Below are 19,861 nucleotides of genomic sequence, written 5' to 3' on the forward strand. Positions count from 1 at the left end.
ACAGAATGAACAGTGGATTCCAAAATTTTCGCTCTCAAGGATCATTTGAGATCTCAAGGATCCTTTATTATTATCTCCTCTGCCATGGACCTCGTATTTTGAAAGATTCTGTCCACCAAAAATAATGATATTTCTCAAGGCATATGTGACTCATTTTCCTATTATACATCCATCAGACATGCCCACTGCACAGTATGCTCACAAAGGCAAGGCCCGTTTGCCTCACCTCTGGATGCCCAGAGCCCATCACAGTGCCAACCACAGAGTAGGTGGTTAACAGATGTTTGTCAAAGGTCTGAGTCTACCTGTCAATCACAGCTTATGTACAGCATTTGATATCTGTAGTGAGGACACAGAGCTGATAAATGCTATACAAAGGCAGAGACTTGACATTTTAGTTAGTCTCAGATGCTTTGTCACTGGACAGTGTTCAGTTATGAAGATTTCAAAAACAGATGTATGTTTTTGGACAGATGTATGGAACCCTCCCATCCACTCCTACCTCTGCCGTTAATTTCTGGGATGCCTCAGGAGATGTTGAAGGGGCATTCCAGCACCCCAAGTTTATAATCTCTGTGATGCCTCTGTAAACAGCAGATGGCAACTGCCTGGACAGTCTCCGGATAATACAATAGAATTTTAAAAATATCCTAGACCTTTTTTCACATTTCTGTAACACTAGCAATGTCACATTTCCTCCTTCATTACATACTTTAGATTGTGGAGATACAGTGTAGCAGAAGATCGTGAAGGGAGTTTTAAAAAGGGATGGGGCAGGTAAGGGAAGTCACAACACAGTATTTGAACTTATGTATGCCCAGTGCTTTCTTTCCTTTGTTCTCTCTTGTGTCCCTCACCATAACTGGTGAGGTATGTATAATTATCCATTTTACAGATGAGAAAACTGAGGCTGGGTGAAAGATAATGACTTGCAGGAAGTCATGCAGCCAACACGCAGCAGGGCTGCTGTGGGAATTTTCTCCAGTCTCTCTCCAAAGCCCTTGCAAATTACCGCTGCACCAAGCGGCCTCTCCCATCACAACAAAATGCCCTTCTCTAAAAATGCCTTCTGGACTGGCGGTCACAGTCCAGAAATGCGAAGGACAAATCTCTTGGACCACGTTCTCTGCAGATATTTTTTAAATGATTGTTATCACGACTGAGTAGCTGTTACCATGGTTTTGGAGAAGTTGTCCGAGGGAGGGCCTTTCTTTGGGCATCTTGTGAGCCCGAGGAAGGAACTCAAGTTCTCAGCTCTTAATTACCTCTGGCTGTGCTGCAGCAGCAATGCGAGAGAGTCTGTCCCCGTAAAAGTGTAGAGGGTGTGAAATAACATCGGGGGTAGGCGGGGAGGGAAGCCACCGGCCCCAGAGAGACCCGCGGACAGGCAAAGGCGCGGGGGCGGGGAAGGAGAGGAGACCAGACAACATCACAGAGTCACGGGGGGAGAAAGCCAAAGCGGGAGGAAAGAGAACAAAAGGCAGGAGGAGAGGAAGTAGAGAAAAGTCGGGACGAGGAAGGAGAAAGTTTGAGAAGGGGACGGAGACAGCGAGAGAAGACGGTAAAAGAAAAGAGCAGACCGAGAAAGACACTGTACTGAGAGAACTAGGAGAATTCGAGAACGAAAAGGCACTAAAAGGGAGCGAAGATGGAGAAAGGAGCGGAGTGAAAGGAGGGAAGGGGGCGAGAAGAAGCCATCGGGAGGAACGCACAGAGTGGGGCGAGCGGAGAGGCGGCTAGGGGCCCCGGGAGGGCGCGCGTCACCTGTGTGGCGCCCCCCCGCGCCGTGGTGCGGCCCTGCTCCCCAGCGCCCCTGCGCCGCGGCTCGCCCAGCCTCGCAGGATTGGCTCCCGCCTCCCATTCATGTAACCTGCGTGTGAGTGTGAGTGTGTGTGTGTGTGTGTGTGTGTGTGTGTGTCTCTCGCTCGCCCTCTCTGTCTGTGTGTAAGAGAGCGAGGGTGGGGGACGGAGGCAGGCAGGCGAGCAGGCAGGGAGGGGAAGAAGAGGAGGGAAGCTATTAAACACACACACACACACACACACACACACTCACACACTCGCGCGCGCACACACCCGCCCCAACCCCCCAGAAGCCTCGGGATTGCAGCTGTTTCATGTGGGGCAGCAGTGCTGGCAGGGACGCCGGCCGGGAGCGGCCGGGAGCGGGAGCCGGGCGTGCGCGCGCGGCTGGAGGCTCGCTGGGGCTCCGCTCCCCTCGGGAGCTATTGTTGGTCTCGCTGGAGCTGAGCGCAGAGCCGGGACCCTCTCCTTCCTGGGCGCCCTGCTCGGGCTCGCGGAGCCGAGGAGCCGCGCCGCCGAGCGCCAGAGGAGCCACCGGCGCGGCGCCGTGCCTCCCTGCCGCCCTCCTCCCCGCTTCCCCGGCGGTGGCAGCCTGCAGCCACGGTAAGGCGGGCGCGCTCCGCTCTACGGAAAAGCGCCTTGGGGACCGCGGCGGCGCCTCGCCGGCTCCCTCGCCCCTCTTGGCTCGTTGGCCGTGGCGGGGTCAGGGCGGCTCGCGCGGACGCCCGGGGCTCCAGGGGACTCTCGCCTGCTTCCCTCGGCCCTCACTGGGGGCGAAAGGGAGGGAGGCTGGGCGGGAGGCTGCCGGCGAGGCGAGCCACTCTGGAGCCCGAGCCTCCGTCGCCGCAGCCCCCGGAGCCCGCCGCGGACTAGAGCCTGGGAGCGAAGGTTAGGGGGAAGAGCGGGGAGGTGGGCGCGGGTCCGGGACTCAGGACTGCGGGTGGGAGGGAGGCGGCGCGCCCGGCTTCGTCTGCCTCGCGGGGATCCCTTTCGCCGCCCCAGCCCCAGCCCCGGCGTCCGCAGCCCCTCTGCAGACCAGCCTGTCCCTGGGCCCGGGCGGGCGCTGGATGAGCCCGGGAGGCGGCGCCGGGCTCTGGCGGCTGCAGCCTGTCTTGCGGGGCGAGGACCGGCTGCAGCGGCCCGGCGCGCGCCGCTGTCGGAGCCGAGGAACTGAAGAGCGACCCCGGCCCCGCGCCCTCTGCAGCCGCGCGGCGCTCGCCTCTTCTCGCCCGCCGCCCTGCAGCGGTGCTGATGTTCCCTTCCCAGCGAGTGGAGGCTGCATCGCCGGTGGACGCTCAGAGCGGTCCTGGGTGTGAGTGGGAATGTGTGTGTGTGTATGTATGTGTGTATGTGTGTGTGTGACTGCTCGCACCCCTGACTTGGAGAAATGTGCTCTGGGTTGAAATGTGATCACCGAGCTCCGTCATTTTCCTCGCGTTTTAAAAATGCAGTCTATTGAAAGAGCAGACGTGAAGGTGGTATAAGAGTGAGTGAGTGTGTGTGTGTGTGTGTGTGTGTGTGTGTGTGTGTGTGTGTATACGCGCAACCAGGGAATACACAGCCAACTACTGGGGGCGAGGGAAGGTTCAACTGTTGAGTCCTCTTTGGCTGGGCGGTAGGGTGGGTTTCGCTGGCCGCTGCCAGCCCCTTCTGTGCCCTGCCCCCGCCTAGGCGAGGTTGGAAAGTACTGGAAATTCAACTGCGTGGTCTCTAACTTTGGAAGTTGGCTCGCCTTTCAGGGTGACACGTTAAGGCGATTTGTGCACCCTGGTCCTTGTCTACAAGGGTATTATTACTCGGTTGGGTACAGAGCCCTCTTCAGAACCGCGCCAATCCCCCGCCTGTGTCCCTATCCTCCACCAACCCTGCCCCCCCCCGCCCCCAGCCCTGGCGAGGTTTGTAGGGATGCAGTCAGTTATCCATAAGCTACCAATGCAGCGAAAGGGGCGCATTGAGGCAGCCTGGGTTTCGGAGGATCCTGCGTGCACCCTTAGTGTCTGACGAGTCCACGAGATGCCTCGCTGCTTTGTGGAAGGCGGCGGCGGGGCACGCTCGGGATTCGAGCGCGGGGGCGAGAGGGTGCCCATGTGCTGAGCTCTGCGGCCGCGCACGCAAGATCTGCCGAACGGCATCGCGGGCAATTATATAAACTGGCTCAGTGATTACCCAGAACCGTGATGCGAGCACCTCGTTCGCGAAAGACAAGCCCAAAAGTTTGCCTGCTTGGGGAATGTAAGTACCGGGACGCACCCATCCCGGGACCGGAGAGCAGGGAGACACCACGGCTCCCACTGATATGATGGACGTTGGGCGCTGATGCTACTGTCCCCAGAGAACCTGTAATCGAGGTACGGATTGGGTAGAGACTCGGGGATTGATCGGAGAGAAAAAGCCGGTCAGAACTCAGGGTCCAAGGAGTCCTCAGAGCCCAAGCCTGTCTCGGGGGGTGGGGGCGGTGTGTGTGTTGGGAGGCCTTGCAGGGGATGATGTTCTTTTAGAAAACTAAAACTAACTTTGCATCCTGGGAAACCCCTAAGCCTCGCTTCTGTGTCTCTCAGATTTCCCCCATCTTTCACATCCAGTGCCCTTCACGTGTTTAGAAACCTGCCTGCGCTCTCATCCACCTTGGAGGTGCCCAGCGTGCCAGCCATCCAGGCCAGGCCCACTGTGGCGGGGGAGCTAGGGAGGGTGCCGGTCTCTGCCAGGGTTGGCCACCATTAGGTACCTATTCTTGGTGTCTTGGGCTAGCCCGGCGCTAATGGGGTAAGATGGGGATGAGCGCAGGGTATGGCTTCCGCCCCCTCTCTTCCCTCCTACGCGGACCGCAGTTTGCTTCTGCTGCGTTTATTTCCCTCCCCGTCTCCCTTAGCTGCCGCAGCCTGTAGCATGTTAGTCTTTGATAGAGAAACCACAGTAGTGGAGTGCTTTTAAATCTTCTTTTCGCCTGTAGAGGGATAAACCAGCCTAGACCTGACAGAGGCGTGCGGAACGCTGAAGTCTGGGGCACAGTGGCCCTGAACTCCCTCCCCACCGCAGGCAGGAGGTGGTGGTGTGCCTGGGTAGGGAGGGTTTGTTTTTTTCCCTCTCTCTCTCTCTTTTTTTTTTTTTTTTTTTTTTTTTTTTTGCCACATTCCAGCGTCCTGAAATCCCGCATCCCCTCCCCCTGAAATCCTGGGTCTATCTGAGTGTGTTCCGTGCTGTAAAATAAATCCTCCCTTCGCAGACCTGTGGGGCCTTTCGGATTTCCTGCCGCTGCCATGATCCTTAACAATGCGATTACAAAGCTCGTGCTCCGCTGGGGAAAATCCCCAGGTGCCGACCGGCCGCGCCTTAACCTTGCTGAAGGCGCCTTTAACCCTGCTGCCTGAGAGGCTCCCGGCCGGCCACGAGGGTCTGGAAGGGAGGAGGGCGCCCCGGGAGGGGCTGTGCTCGCGCCGGACGGGGAGGGAATAAGGTCGCGGCGCGGCGGCCGCGGGGAGGGGACGGGGCTCGGCGGCAACCTGTTTCCCCGTGCACGCCTGTTCCACGTCCTCCGCGCGGGCCGGGCGCCGCCGCGCTCTCCGCGGGCCCCCTCGCCTTCTCCGTTGTGGTCTTCCCGGGCTCCAGGCTCCCAGGCTGGAGGAGCAGCGCCGCAGTCCGCGGGAGCCGGGCCGCCGGGTGGGCGGGGCCTGCGCGGGAAACCCGAGCCCCGACCGCGGTGTTCCGGGCCGGGTTCTAGCCTAGGCGCCGTGCGGCGCGGGGTCCTAGCTGTGCCGCGCTCCATTCCCCCCGCCTGGCCCCATCCTCCGCCCCCCGGCGCGCTCCAGGCGCTCCGCCGCTCAGCTCTGCCCCGGAGCTCTTCTCGCCAAAGTTCGGAGGGATGTTTTCACAGGTGGTGGTGGAAGCAAGTGCGTGTGTGTGTGTGTGTGTGTGTGTGTGTGTGTGAGAGAGAGAGAGAGAGAGAGAGAGAGAGAGAGAGAGAGAGAGAGAGAGGCAGGCAGCGCGAGCGAGCCTGGAAGGGGGGGTGTGCGGCGAGGCCAGACATCGCGCTAAAACGGGATTCCCCTCTTTGTAGGCGTTGTAAGAGAATGAGAAAGAATCCGTTTTCTCCCGCGAGGATGATGACCGGAGTCCTTCCACCTGGTGGAATCGGACCAGTCTGAGCTGATTTTCTAGGCTTGAAGGAGCGTCGCCTCTCAGCGGTGTCCTGCGTGCAACTGGGTCCTTGTGAATGTCGCGGAAGTGAACGCCCCCAGGTTGTCTAGGCAAAACTTAGGACCTAGATGTTACCGTAGCTTTAGGCGGCTGATTCAGGGAAGGTTTTATTCCCAGCATGTGTCTTTAAGTGAGCGGAGGCAGAGTTCAGGTTGGCGTGTGAGTTCACCATCTTCTAGGGGTGGGGAAGTTGTCAGGGATGGAGAGGCTACATTTTTGATATGTATATCAAAAAGTATATCATCAAGTTCTCTCTTTGGGGATGGGGGCAGGAGGGGGGCAGAAAGCCACTTAACCACCCTAATGGGCTGTGGTGGGAGAAGAATCGGCCTTGCTCACTGCGGGGCTGGGGCGGGGTAAGGGTCCTGGAAGTGTTCAGCCTAAAGAAACATCATCAGAAAGCAGTTCTACAGCGAAGGGAATACTCTGTCTGGAATATGAAGTAGTGAGTCCCCATGGAACAGGTGTTGCAGTGAAACACTGGGTATTGTAGTAGTGGGCGTTTTGGCTATCCAAGGGCTCTCCTCCAATAGATCTTACTCTGTGGCATAATCTCTTTAACCCTCTCTGGTTTATGGGAGTAAATTGATGGGATGTGACTTTAACTCTTATTTCCTGGGTGGGAATCATGGCAATGGGGCCTTAGGCAAGTTACCTTTGGAAGTTAAGTTCTCTCTCCTGTAAAATGGGGAGACATTCTTTAGTTTACAACTGAGTAAGGATTAATGTCTATAAAAACTCACAGATAATCATTCCCTTCCACTTCCTTCCTCCTTTTTCAACACTGTGCATTTGTTGGGTGGGGGCTGGGCAGGAAAATCAACAGCCCAAAAAGAACCAGCAACGTTGCATCCACAATCTATTTAAAAACAGCTCAAGTGCTTAAAACAAAAATATCTTCTCTTTTCTTAGAAAAGTCATTTCCAGTTTTGTTAGAGTTTCTCCCTCATTGAGTCCTTTTTTATGACAGAATTACATTCTTGTGCAGATTGGCATGTTACATAACCTGATATTTCCAGATCAAGAGTTAAAAATATGGGCGAGAGAGTGATTAGGAGTTTAGGATAAAGACTGTTGGACAACACAAGCAAGGGACTCAATGTGATGCCCACTCACGGTCTTTAACTCAGAAGGGTTAAAGAAAATGAGATTGAATACCACGTAGTGTAAATCCTCACCTGGGTGGGTACTCAGCCCCCTGTCCAGTTCCAATAAACAGCTACTCTGCCTGGCCCTCCAGCCTGCCACTGTTCTGTCCCAATACGTTGTCCCACATCCATAAATCCCAAAAAGGGAACAAAAGAACAATGGGATTTAAATCACCTCCTTGCAGATTTGATTCCAAGAGCCCAGCACGGTAAATCAACGTCAACTCTAGATCCGAGAGACCGATTTTTACCTGCCTTCTTACATGGTTTATCAGCCTGGCTTATTGTAGCTGAAAGCTTTATCACTCCATCTTTGCTTTGCACTGACAGACCGCTGCTCTGGGGGGCCACTTTGAAAGTAACACATGCCTCACTTCCCTGGGAGTCAAGAATCTATGCATCCCTGAACTTAGAGTTTTCCACAAGAGCAGCCTCTAACGAAACAGTGAAAATGTAGATGGTTACTCCTCTGTGCCTTATCGATTCATTACTTTGTCACAGTTTTTTTTTAAAAAAAAAAAAACCTTTTGTTGTCTGTATTATAATTAGCAAAGTAATACGTGTTTACTGGAGCAAGGTAAGACAATACAGAGAAAAGCAGAGAGAAGCTAAATTTGATCACGTTTTGAGTTGTGACTTGTGACTTTATAAATGTAAGAAAATGAGGTCATGGTCATAACATAATGCACATTTTCATTTAATCATAGATCTTTCCATGTTACATTTCTCCCAATGGCAGCATGTTTAATGGCTACATAGAACCTCAGTGTTTTAATAGGGCATACTTTATTTAAACAGTACTGAAATTTTGACTTTTTATTTTTAGTTTTATTTTTTTAATCAAAACAAAGCTGCAGGAACTACCCTTGTGCACACTGTAATTTCAGTATTCCCTTAAGATAAACTCCTAGAAAGTAGGATTGCAGGGTCACAGACATATGCCATGCTAAGACTTCTGTCACACATGAGAAGCAGTAGGCTACACTGTGATTTCTACTTCGTCTTTTAAACCAGAATGTGGCTGTTTACTTTACAATCCCCTACAGGCTTGGGAGCCTGAGTAGTAGAGGGAGGTAGGGGTGACCATCAAACCTCAAGCAGGGGATTTGCATAACTTTGAGCTGTTCTGCTGAAGTGATAGGCAAATCCTTTTTCAAGAACATTTTTCTTGCCTGGCTGTTTACGAATCATCACTTTCTGTAGCGCTGCAGCCAGCAATGGAGTGGAAATATGTAAATATGTTCCTCTGTATTGTAGGTGGGGCTGGCTCCACAGTGAATGACAAACAGTTCCTCAGAAGAAGTGTGTGCATCTAGCATTTGCTCAGGCAGTGGATTCCACCCCTCCCTGCCTTTCCCCCTTCCCTTTTCCTCTGGCTCAGAGGCCTTGGAATGGCCGCCTAGGAAATCTTAGAAAGGAAACCATTGGGACGACCCACAGCAAGTTTATCCCCACCTGCTGGTAACTGGCATTTTACTGGAAAATCGGCCCACCTGTCTCTCCTCAGGGTGCCTGGGCACAGTAAAAAAATTAAATTAACATGCCCACATGCTGTTTCCAGAGTGGAACAGTAGTTGGGCCTCTCTTCCCATCCTGGTATGGGCCAGTTCAATGAGAGTCTTCCTTTCACGTGTCAAATTTCTGTGACCCAGAAAAGATTTGTTCCCTGTGGTTAGATGACTGGTCATCTGACAAAGAATTCTGTGGAGCCACTGGGGGAAGTCCAGTCCTCCCATTTCTAAAGTGTCTCTGTGCTCAGCCAGAGACATCAGGAGTTCCTTTAGGTCAGATAGAGAGGTCACCTCAGCCTTGTTCCACAGTGTGGTCACCACAGAGGAAACCCACTCCCCTGGTCGCAGGCTGAATTCTGACGAGTGTTCAGATGCTGCCTTTGATACTGACACCTCTCCAGTTTCAGTAGGGAGGGCAATGGAACGATTTTGCCCTTTGTCATGTTCTGAACATCAAATCAGGGCCTTTCTTTCATTTGGAAAACAAAAAGGAAACAGGACATAAATGTAGCAGGACCTCAAAAGCAATTGTGCAGGGCCCCCTAATCCCTGTCTCCTTGAGCCCTGCATTTGCTTTGTTGATGGTAGGCCTGGGCCCACAGCAGGAATGATTGTCAGGTACAATTGGTAAATCATTATAATCCTCAAGAACATTAGGTTTTAAGAATGTTTTCACTTAAAGAGCTGAATTTCTTGCTGTAGAATGTTGATTCTTAAAGTGTGGCCTTTGAACCCCTGGAAAGTCAAGTAAAAGGGTTGCAGCTAATACGTTGTGGCTTAGGGTAAAACACTTGCCCAACCCTGGAATCAGTTTCCCTTTCTGTAGAATTAGGATGGGAGAGGAGTGTGGATTTGATGTATTGGAAGACCGTGCTTCTCAAACTTTTTGTATGCACATGTATCACAACTCAAGAATCTTGTTATCAAAGCGCAGGTTCTGATTCAATAGGTCTGAAGAGGGGCCCAAGAATCCGCATTTCTGACAGGCTGCAAGCATTTCTGATGCCATCCATGATGCTGGTCCCTGGTTCACACTTTTAGTTAGCCGGGTTACAAGCTACTTCTTACTCTGATGCTACTTCAGAAAGTAATAATGATGACCACCAGACTTCAAGAGGAGCTGTCTTCTATTTATAGACTGGCACTATAGAGAGATGTGTCCATTCTTTACTTTGGGGTTTTGAGAATTGGTGTCTTCATTTTAGCAGGCAGAGTAGGGAGGGACATAGTTCTGTCCTGCAGTGGTTGTCAGGAAGGTAGCAGAATGGAGCAAGAGCCCAACAAACACGTATACAATGCCTCCTGTGCGTAGGTAGCTGCTATCACCCCCAGGTTCTAGAAGAGAAAACTGAGCCTACAGTCACAAACCTAGGACTAGCCTCTGATCATAGGCCTCTCTGGCTCTAAAACCCTTGTTTCTCCTAGAAAGGCAACTTTGTAACTTTTTGGAATGGCCTTGCAATTAAAGCTGAGTGCTTAGCAAAGTGTTTCTCTTTAGAGGTCCTTTTACTGGGTCTACTTTGAGAGTGGATCAAGACATTTAAAAATTTGCTTTATTATCATGCAAGCAATGAAAATGCTTAAGAGCTTAAAAGCAATTTGTTCAACTTGGTTAAATATCCGCCCTCCCCAGTCTTGTTTGTATTATTATTAATTTAGTCATCAAACTGTGACATCAAAACCATTGTGAAGGTACATTTCAGTATCTTCTGATTGGTGGAACCCTTCAAATGAAAGGAGTTTGTATTCATGAGGTCCACCGTGGAAGGATCTAGTTCAGAATGAGTCAGAAAAACAGGCTCTTTACTGAATAAACTCAGCCCTCCTTTGGCCTCTGGATGAGAATCGGTCGTTTAAACGTTTTATTAACGTGCAATTATTCTGAGAACCAGTCAGCAATGCGGCTCTTTGCAAACATTAATTAGCTGATCTTCACATCACCCCCACGTGACAGATAAATAGCATTAAGCCTGCGTTTGAGAGAACAAATGGACACACGGAGATGAAAATGGGAGAGACAGACTTTCGCCTTGCAGGAAGTATGGCAGAGGGAGGGTGGGACCGGGAGATTACAGGAGTTTGGCCCTTAATAAATATTTACTGGGTGATGTGCTAGATATTCTAGAGTTGCACTGTGCAGCACGGTGATCACTAGTCACAATTTAAATTACATTTAATTAAGTAAAATTAATAATTCGTTTCCTCAGTCACGCTAGCCAGACTCCCAGTGGTCAGTAGAGGATAGTAGCTATCATACCAGGCAGTACAAATATAGAACATTTCTATCGTTGCAGAAAGTTCTGTGCGGCAGTGTTGGCTAGTAGCTCGAGATGATGAAAGACTAGTTAGTAAAAGATCTCTGCCGGTGTGGAACTCTCATATAAAAGTCCCTAAAACAACACCTGACATGCGATAGTCATTACATACCCCAAGCTGTGGCTAAGTACTTTGGCGTGGTGGTTGAGGACCCGGCTCCTCGAGCTGAACGACTTAAGTTCAAATCCTGGTGTAGCCGCAAACTGGTTGTATGACTAGAGGTAGGCTATCAAATACTCTGTGTCTCTTCGCAGTTTCATGCTACTGTTACCCACTTTGCGTATTAGCCAAGATTATTTCCGAGACAATGCTGGATTCTGGAGAGGGTGCTGGGAGACAGGTACTCTCCTTTGCTGCTGGTGGAAATGCAAATTAATACACCCTTTTAGGAAAACAATTTGGCAGTAACTGTCAGTAGTCCTAGAAACACTTGTTCTCTTTAGTCCACTATTCCAATTCTAGGAATCTAGCCAAAGAAAATAATCAGAGATGGGCAAAAAAGATGTCAGAATAAAAATGTTCATTGCCGTGTTATTTATAATAGTGAGAAAAAAAAGATGTAAGCAATTGGATTGGACAAGTAAAGTATGGCAGCCAAACAGTGAGATATTATATAAAGATTAAATGTCATTTTCCAACATGTGTTTTTGTGATGTAGGAAAATGCCACAATAAAATTATGTTTTAAAAAAATAATGCTATACTATTAAATCCCAAATAATGCTTTCCAAAGCAGACATTTGTTGCCGTGGAACTAAAAAGAAATAGACAAAGTACTGAAAATAGTACCCTGTGAATTAAGAGAATTGACGGCTTTGAGAGAATTGTTTTAGCTTCTTCCTCTAAGTTTTATGTTTTTGTTTTTCTGTTTGTTTGTTTGTTTTTAACTGAACTGTGCACTCAGGCCATCTTCTCTCTGCTATGTTGTGTGGTCAGAGACTCCCAGCTGCTCTTAATCTGCCCTTGGTAGCAATTTTGGAATTTCGAGTTTATCCAGTTGTGTTTGTCTACCTTCAAGCCAGGGAGTACTTCCTAATGTCCAATATTAATTCCTCTTTATGGCCGTTTAAGTCCGTTTGTACGTGAACTCTGAGGTGATCCAGACTGAGCAGCATAAAGCAGTGGGACGAACATGAGCTTTGGAGCCTGAAAGAACTAGGCTCAGACCCTGACCCTCACTTCCGTGCTATATAACCTTGGGCAGCCCTTCTGTGCCTCAGTGTTCTACTCTATAAAATCAATAGAAAAAAAAATAGAGAAAAGCAATAGATCCCCTCTCATATCACATGGCTGTGAGGATTGAGTGTTCACTTCAATTGAACATCTGGCACATCCAGGTAAATAAAGACGCAAATGACTTCAGGGCCTGGTGCTCAGTGCTATCTAGAACATAAGCTAATTTATTCACCAGGGCACTCTTGAAATCGGCGGAGTCCCCACTTTCCAGATGAAGGAGTGGGACGTCTAGTGGCTGCATGCCACGACCTCTGTCATATGGGTGTGTGAATGGCAGAGCTGGGAGTGGACCAAGCCTGGCTGGCAATGAGTCTCGTGCCTTCTCTGGGACAGGCTCCCAAGTTCCTGCAACGTCTTCCTTTCCTGGTTTCCCTGGATGTGCTTGTTCCTAGCGCTCTGTAAACTCCTCAACGTTTCCCAGCCGTGTACTCATCCCTCTCAAGGAATAAATAAGGCAGACATTCCTTTTTCGTAGGTTGAATGATTACAGCAACAACTCACCCAACGAAAAAGTAACCCTGACCTGCCAAGTCACAGAGGTAGGAATGCTCATCCCAGAACCAATTTCTGAGAAGTCTACAGGATCCTTGGCTCAGGTGACTTTTTGCCACCTTGAAAGAGCTGCTGCGCTTCACTTCTTGGCAGCTTGAAGGAGGCACCAAATTTGTGGGCAGCTCCAACTCCTACTTTTTTTTTTTAATTTTTTTTTAAGTTTATTTATTTTTGAGACGGAGAGAGACAGAGCATGAACGGGGGAGGGTCAGAGAGAGAGGGAGACACAGAATCTGAAACAGGCTCCAGGCTCCAGGCTCCGAGCTGTCAGCACAGAGCCCGACGCGGGGCTCGAACTCACGGACCGCGAGATCGTGACCTGAGCCGAAGTCGGACGCTTAACCGACTGAGCCACCCAGGCGCCCCTCCAACTCCTACTTTTAACACTTTGTGGGACCTTCAGCAAGTTTCTTCCTATCTCCGTGTGTTAGAGTCCGTGTCCATTAAATGGGGATAATATTGACAGTGTGTTAGCATTGGTGGGAGGATTGTCACGAAAGACTGTTTGTGACTGTTTTGTGAAACCTTGTCACTGTTGAATCAGCACCACTATTTTCAGAGTCTTAAAAGTAACTTGTGGGACAGCTAAGTCATGGGTTCCTTTTCCTCCACTGGGGATGGTTCTCCCGTATACTTGCATGAAGTGCTTTCTAAGGCCATGTAAGACAGAGGAAAATGCCAGCAGAGTTTGGGATGAATTCTCTGCTTTGTCACCTGATAGCTGTATGGAGTCCAGCAAGTTCCTTAAATTCTCTGAGCCTCCATCATTTTTTTTTTCATTTATAAAATAGAAAACAGAAGTGTCTACCTCAAAGAGCTGGTGTGGGGTTCGTGAAGTGACTTGCACTGTGCCTGACAGACAGTGTCTCCTGTGTGAATGGTAGCTCTCGGCGTTGCTGTTTTTCCTGCTCTCTCCTCACCCACTTAGCTTCCCGTCCTCTTGATTGTTGCTTCCAGAGCCTTGCCTGCACTGTCAACACAGTTCAGCGGTGGACAGAGCTATGGAGAGACCGAGAGGGTCTAAGGGAGCTGATTTCCAGGTTTTGCAGGTCAGACTCTGAGAGCATCTCTGGCTGGCATCCCTGCCTTTTGAAAAGGTGTCTGTAGAAGTGGAAACAACCAACATGCTCTCCATTTAGACCAGCAGATCCGGGTTCCGATTCCAGGTCTGTCCCTTTGCTGCTCTGCCCCAGCTTGGTCGTGGATGATTCTTTATCTGCTCCTCTGAGCTGCTGTCAGGTGCGAGATTTCGAGGTCCAGCGCAGTGCCCAACACAGTGGATCCCAATCCTGGCTGTGTATTAGGATCCCCCGGGAGCTCTTACCAAAGGCCGGCGCCTGGCCCCACCCCCAGAGTGCTCTGGAACAGCTGTGGCCGGGACCCGGGTGATGCGAAGTTGCAACCAGGATTGAGAAATTGTGCATAAAGTAAAGCCTCGTTGAATGTTCCTTCCCTTCCTTCTTCAGAGAAGCATAAAGGGATCCCATACTGAGTAATTTCTGTATGAGGAGGGCGACCTAATTTATTGGAGCGGTGGGACTACAGATATAGTAATCAAGGCTTCTTTCCCGTTGCCTCCCTGCCTCCTGGCAAACTGGGGCACCTGGGTCAGAAAAGTGTGGCCTCGCTCAGCCTGTCTCTTCCTCATTTAGCCAGTTGCATTCTGCGTGCCGGAAAAGGCCTAGCCTTTGCCTGGAGATGATGTGATGTTCCTTTGACCTGATTTTGCTCCTTTTATATTCACTTCTGGGCAGAGCCCTGTTAACCATTCACGCACAGCCTCCACGCAGCCAGCAAGGCGTCGGGGTCCCCGGGGTAGAAGAGGCAGCGCCTGGTCTCTGCTCCCCAGAAAAGGCTTATCCTATGGTAGTAGCTCTCCAGGATTGGTGCCAGAGCCTTGACATTACCCAAGGGCCTGGAAGCTCTGCACTTCTGGATGGTTTGGGTGTTTTCACATCTTTTCGATAATTAATATTTGCTTGAGAAATCCTACTCAGTTGGCTGCCTTTTTTTTTTTTTTTTTCTTTTTAAGATCACTTCAAGGCCACCTCAAAGTGGGAAAAAGTGTTGCGTTCAGGAGAGGGCTTGTAAATTTAGTGTGGATAGACACTGCCTGGCGACTTGTTAAAAATGCAGGTTACGATTCAGTGGGTGGGAGGGAGAGCCTGGGATTCTGCATTTCTGCTCCCAGGAGATGTAGATGCTATTGGTTCAAGGCCCACAGGTCCTAAGACCTTGGTCTTTCTTCCTGCTTCCGCTTTCTCTTCCCTCTCATCTCTCCAAGCTAGGAGTAAGAGATGTGAAGGGCCATAGAACAGATGGAGTTGGTCAGTTTGGGCATCTCTTTGTCAGAATTGTGGCAGCCGTACTGGTGGCAGCTGCAGTGTGACAGGAGACATACGAAACAGTGGCCATTCCCTTGGTGCCACCGAAAGATTCTAGTTCCAGGTATTGTGGTGTATCCTCCAGGCTTCTTTCCACATTCTTGCCAACACTTGTTGTTTCTTGTGTTTTTGGTCTTGACTCTTCTGACAGTTGTGAGGTGATGTCTCATTGTAGTTTGGATTTGCATTTCCCTGATGTTGAGTGATGTTGAGCATCTTTTCATGTGCCTGCTGGCCATCTGGATGTCTTCTTTGGAGAAGTGTCTGTTCATGCCCTCTGCCCATTATTTGTTTTATTTTATTTTATTTTATTTTATTTTATTTTATTTTATTTTATTTTATTGGTGTTGAGTTGTATAAGTTCTTTATATATTTTAGATACTAACCCTTTATCAGACATGTCATTTGTAAATGAGTTCTCCCATTCACTAAGCTGTCTTTTAGTTTTGTTGATGGCTTTCTATGCTGTGCAAAGGTGTTTTTGTTTTTGTTTTTGTTTTTGGTAGAGTCCCAATGGTTTATTTTTGCTTTTGTTTCCCTTGCCTCAGGGGACCTATCTAGAAAAAAGTTATTGTGGCCAATGTTAGAATACTGCTTATACTCTCTTCTAGGATTTTTGTGGTTTCGGGTCTCACATTTAGGTCCTTAATCCGTTTTGAGTTTATTTTTGTGTATGGTATAAGAAAGTGGTCCAATTTCACTCTTTTGCATGTTGCTGCCTAGTTTTCCCAACACTGTTTGTTGGAGAGACTATCTTTTTCCCATTGCATTATTTTTGCCACCTCCAGGCTTCTTTCATAGCCTCAAACTCGTTACGCCTTGTGGCACGTTGTGGAATAGGTAGTGATTTTTACTACTAGGCTAACTATTACTTTGAAAATTTTATAATAGTTACCATGTTTTTATTTAATGTGTTTTTTTTTTCTGATTCTACCAATAATACATGTAAACAATAGAAAATTTAGAAAACCTAAGATAACCCAGAGAACAAATGAAGACAACCCATAATCCTCCCGTGTAGAGGTAGTTCCTTGTTCCTTCTAACACTTTGGTTTTCTGTTCATTGTTATTTCTACGTACAGCCCTACGCTCCCTGCATTCCATGTCCCCTCCCCGATGCACTATTTGCAGGAGATCTGACACATGGTTTTGTAACCTTGATATGCTCTGCTCATCTCCCCATGGCACTGAATTTTCTCTTCAACATGACTTTTAATAGCTATGTATGTATATCATGAGATATATCATTATTTGTTTAACCTGTTTCCTGGTGTTGTTTGCAGTTTTTCACCGCTGTAAATAATGCCAAGATCAACACTTCTGTGCACCTGTTTATTTCCTTCAGCCCAATTTCTTTACTTGAAATTACTAGGTCAAAGATCATGCAGCTTCTTAGGGCTTTTGATATGTGTTGCTAAATGTACCTGAGGAAGGTCCGAGTCTAAGTTCCCTCCTATCTGGTAGGAATTAGGTCAAGGAAGTGATCATTACTTGCATTTTGCCTTGGCACTTGTCCCTCATCAGGAATTGCAGGCCAGAGCAGACATCCCTGCCGGCACCCACCCCTGGCCAGTGCATGTAGGAGTGCACCACAATGGGGAGAAGGGCCCTGGGCTTGACTCAGACCACATGTTGCTTCCTGGATCTGTGATGGTATCTCCATTTTTTTTTTTTAAGTTTATTTATTTTGTGAGAGAGAGAACAAGGGAGGGGCAGAGAGAGAGGGAGATAGAGAATCCCAAGCAGGCTCCATACTGTCAGCACAGAGCCTAACGTGGGGCTTGATCCTATGAATAGTGACATTACGACCTGAGCTGACACTCAGGTCAACAATCAGCCACTTAGCCAACCAACTGAGCCACCCAGGTGCCCCAATGGTAATAATGTTTTTAAGGAAAGAGGGAAAGAGAGAAGAAGGGGTCTAAGTATCTCCCAAACTTGAGGCTCATGATCAGACTGTACCCAGAACCAGACCACTTCTCGCTCTCTGCACTTGCACCGCCCTGGCCAGAGCCCTGTCTCTCACCTGGACAAGTGCAGTCATGGCCCTCACTGACCTCCCCGCTCCTGTCCTGGCTGCCTGCAGTTTATTCTCAACACAGGGGCTGGGGCAATCCTGTTAAGACACACATGAACACGTCACTCCTCAGTTCAGAACTCTGTAATGGCTCCTCATTTGCCTCGAGTAAGGGTCATAGTCCTTACGTGACCTGGAAAGTCGTCCTCCAGTGCCAGGTGTCTCCTGCGTCTCTGACCTCACCTCCCATGCTTTGTTGGAATGTGTCAGGCCCAGTCCTGCCTCGAGGCTGTTCCCTCTGCCTGCAACATTCTTCCCCTGGATATGTACATGGCTGGCCGCCCACCTCCAAGTCTTTGCTTTAATATCGTCTTCTTCACAAGGCCCACCCTGACAATCCTGTTGCATTGGTAATATCACCTGCCCTGCCCACAGCATTCCAGAGCTCTCTTACCTTGGCGTACATTTTCTTATTTCTGTGGGGTTTAATATACTGTGTTTTGTGATCATAACAAGACTACACTGCCTGCTGTGTTAAGGATAATCTGAGTACGAAGGTGGGATGGGGAGGTGGGAGGGCAGGTCGGAAACAGAACACACTTTCTAATTTGCTTCTGTATGACACTTATTGACTGTGGAAATGAATGCTCAGATGAGAACAAGCAAGAGGCTACAAGGAAGTCAGCCACCATCACTTGCCTTTGGTGAGACTCAGGATCAGGCAGAGAGGTGGGAAAGCCTCTTAGTGAAGGGAAAAAAAAAAAAAAGAAAAGAAAAGAAAGGCTTTGGGCTGCTTGGACTGGAGGCTGTTGGCAGGAAGAAGCTGGAGGCGGGCTCCCTAGAAGCCGGGAGCTGCATGTGATTAGCTGCCAAAAGTGTATTTTGCTCGCTTGCAGTGGTCCTGAGGTGGAAGTTGGGGCAAAAATTTTACAAGCTGGCAGGTTGTTTATCAAGTCCTGACCTTTGGGGTTGGTTGCTGCAAAGGTTGGGGGTCAGCATTCTGTTTTCATATATGGTCTGGCTATTGGCTGTTTGTCTATTTTATCTCTCATGACCAGTGTGAATCTCCCCTAGGCAGAGATCTTTGCCTTTTGTTCGCTGAGGTGACCCCAGGGCCTAGAACGGTATTTGCCAATAAGAGGCTCTCAGTCGTGGGGCACCTGGGTGGCTCAGTCAGTTGAGCGTCCAACTCTTGATCTCAGCTCAGGTCATGATCTCAGGGTTTGTGAGTTTGAGCCCCACGTCAGGCTTTGTACTGGCTGCAGGAAGCCTACTTGGGATTCTGTTTCTTCCTTTCTCTGCCCCTCCCCTGCTTGTGTGTGCTTACTCTCTCTCTCTCTCTTTCAGAAAAAAGAGGCTTTCAGTCTTTGTTGAATTGTGTGTGTTTGGCCTGCCTTACCTTCTTTAATCCTCCTAACCGGCTAGATCTTATTTTTCTCATTTTTCAGAGGAGGAGGAGAGGGGGCTTGGAGAGGGTAGATACCACCCACGGTCACCCCACCAAGAGTCAGGGAGCCAGGGTTCCTGCATGGATCCACCTGACCATCTAAAGCAAGTGTCCCTCCCTGGGACCTTGTCTATAGTCAGTTCATGGGAAATGGAGGGGGCCAGAGCTCACCCGGTCTACTCTGTGGCAGGAGCACAATGAGTGCCATCTTCAGATGTCTCTTTCAGCCAAAACTTTTAATAGAAAGAAGTGGTTAGCCTCTCCTGACACCTGCCTGCACTGATGAATGATGCCTTGTAGCAGAAATTGATTTGGGTGATGGTCCCCAGCATCAGAGCAGGTGTCTGAGGCCCCCACGTTCCGGCGTGTGTGTACACCTCTAGTTTATGGCACGTTCTTGGAACTTTTCAAGTTAAACTGTTGCCATGGTAACTTAAGTGGTTGTCATTTCTTGGTCTGTTGTCACCCATCTGAGTTTCTTGTCTCTTTAATAATCAGGGAATTAAATTCCCTTGTTCAAACGTGGACCCCGGAGATGCGCAGGCCGAGGCCAAAGAGAGGATGTGATGTGGGGAAGTCCAGCAGATGTCACAGACCTCACACAGAGGGGGAGCCGGGTCCCTGTGAACAGACCCTGCCACTAAGTGGGCCATCTGAGACCTACTATGTATTGAGCTCCCTACTATGTACTGAGTTCCCTACTTTGTGCTGGACATAGCCACTCTGCCAGGTTGACTTGTGATGCTTCCTCACCAACTATGTGAACGGTGGAGGCAGGGTTTGAATCGGGATCTTTCTGGCTCCAAGTCTGTGTTCTTCTACTTCACCATTCCAGGAGTTAGCAAGACATGACCAGGACTTGGGGTGTAGTCTCTTAGTTGCTAACCAGCAGTCTTCCCCCAGATGTCCAGAAGCTGCGGTAGGCTGGGGCTGGGTGGAGGGCTGGCTCTGGTTCAGCATCAGGAAGAACATTCTCCCAAGTACTGTACTGCCCGTGGAAGGAGCGAGCTCCTCATCGTGGGAGGTGTGCAACCAGGGGGCTGTCAGAGTATTGAGGAGAAGCTTCCTGCAGGAGGTGGGAAGTTGGACTCACTATCCTCTTGAGAGATTCAGTTGCAGAATGGCTGGCTCCCTTGGGTGGGGCTGCCCATCTAGATCCTTGGCACCATTATTAACTACACTGATGAATCAGTCAGTAAGGGCTTGCTGAGTGAGCTCTGTCGCAGAGTCGGTATCGTTTGGGACAGAAGGGCAGGA

The 19,861-nt window shown here is 49.5% G+C and overlaps 1 protein-coding gene across 14 annotated transcripts in view; it reads left to right on the top strand.

Annotated features, from left to right (window-relative positions):
* The window catches only part of TENM4 (teneurin transmembrane protein 4), a 2,920,333-nt gene that overhangs the window by 2,163,630 nt on the left and 736,842 nt on the right, over positions 1-19,861 (top strand). The window contains exon 1 of one of the 14 annotated variants that reach the window (XM_058690337.1): positions 2,052-2,403. The exons of the other annotated variants lie outside the window; for them this stretch is intronic. The gene's annotated coding sequence lies outside the window, so the exon portion shown is untranslated. Of the gene's footprint in view, positions 1-2,051; positions 2,404-19,861 lie in introns of those variants that run through there. 14 annotated transcript variants of the gene reach the window in all.

The sequence above is a fragment of the Neofelis nebulosa genome, chromosome 10 (genome assembly GCF_028018385.1).
Source record: "Neofelis nebulosa isolate mNeoNeb1 chromosome 10, mNeoNeb1.pri, whole genome shotgun sequence".
Lineage (NCBI taxonomy): Eukaryota > Metazoa > Chordata > Mammalia > Carnivora > Felidae > Neofelis > Neofelis nebulosa.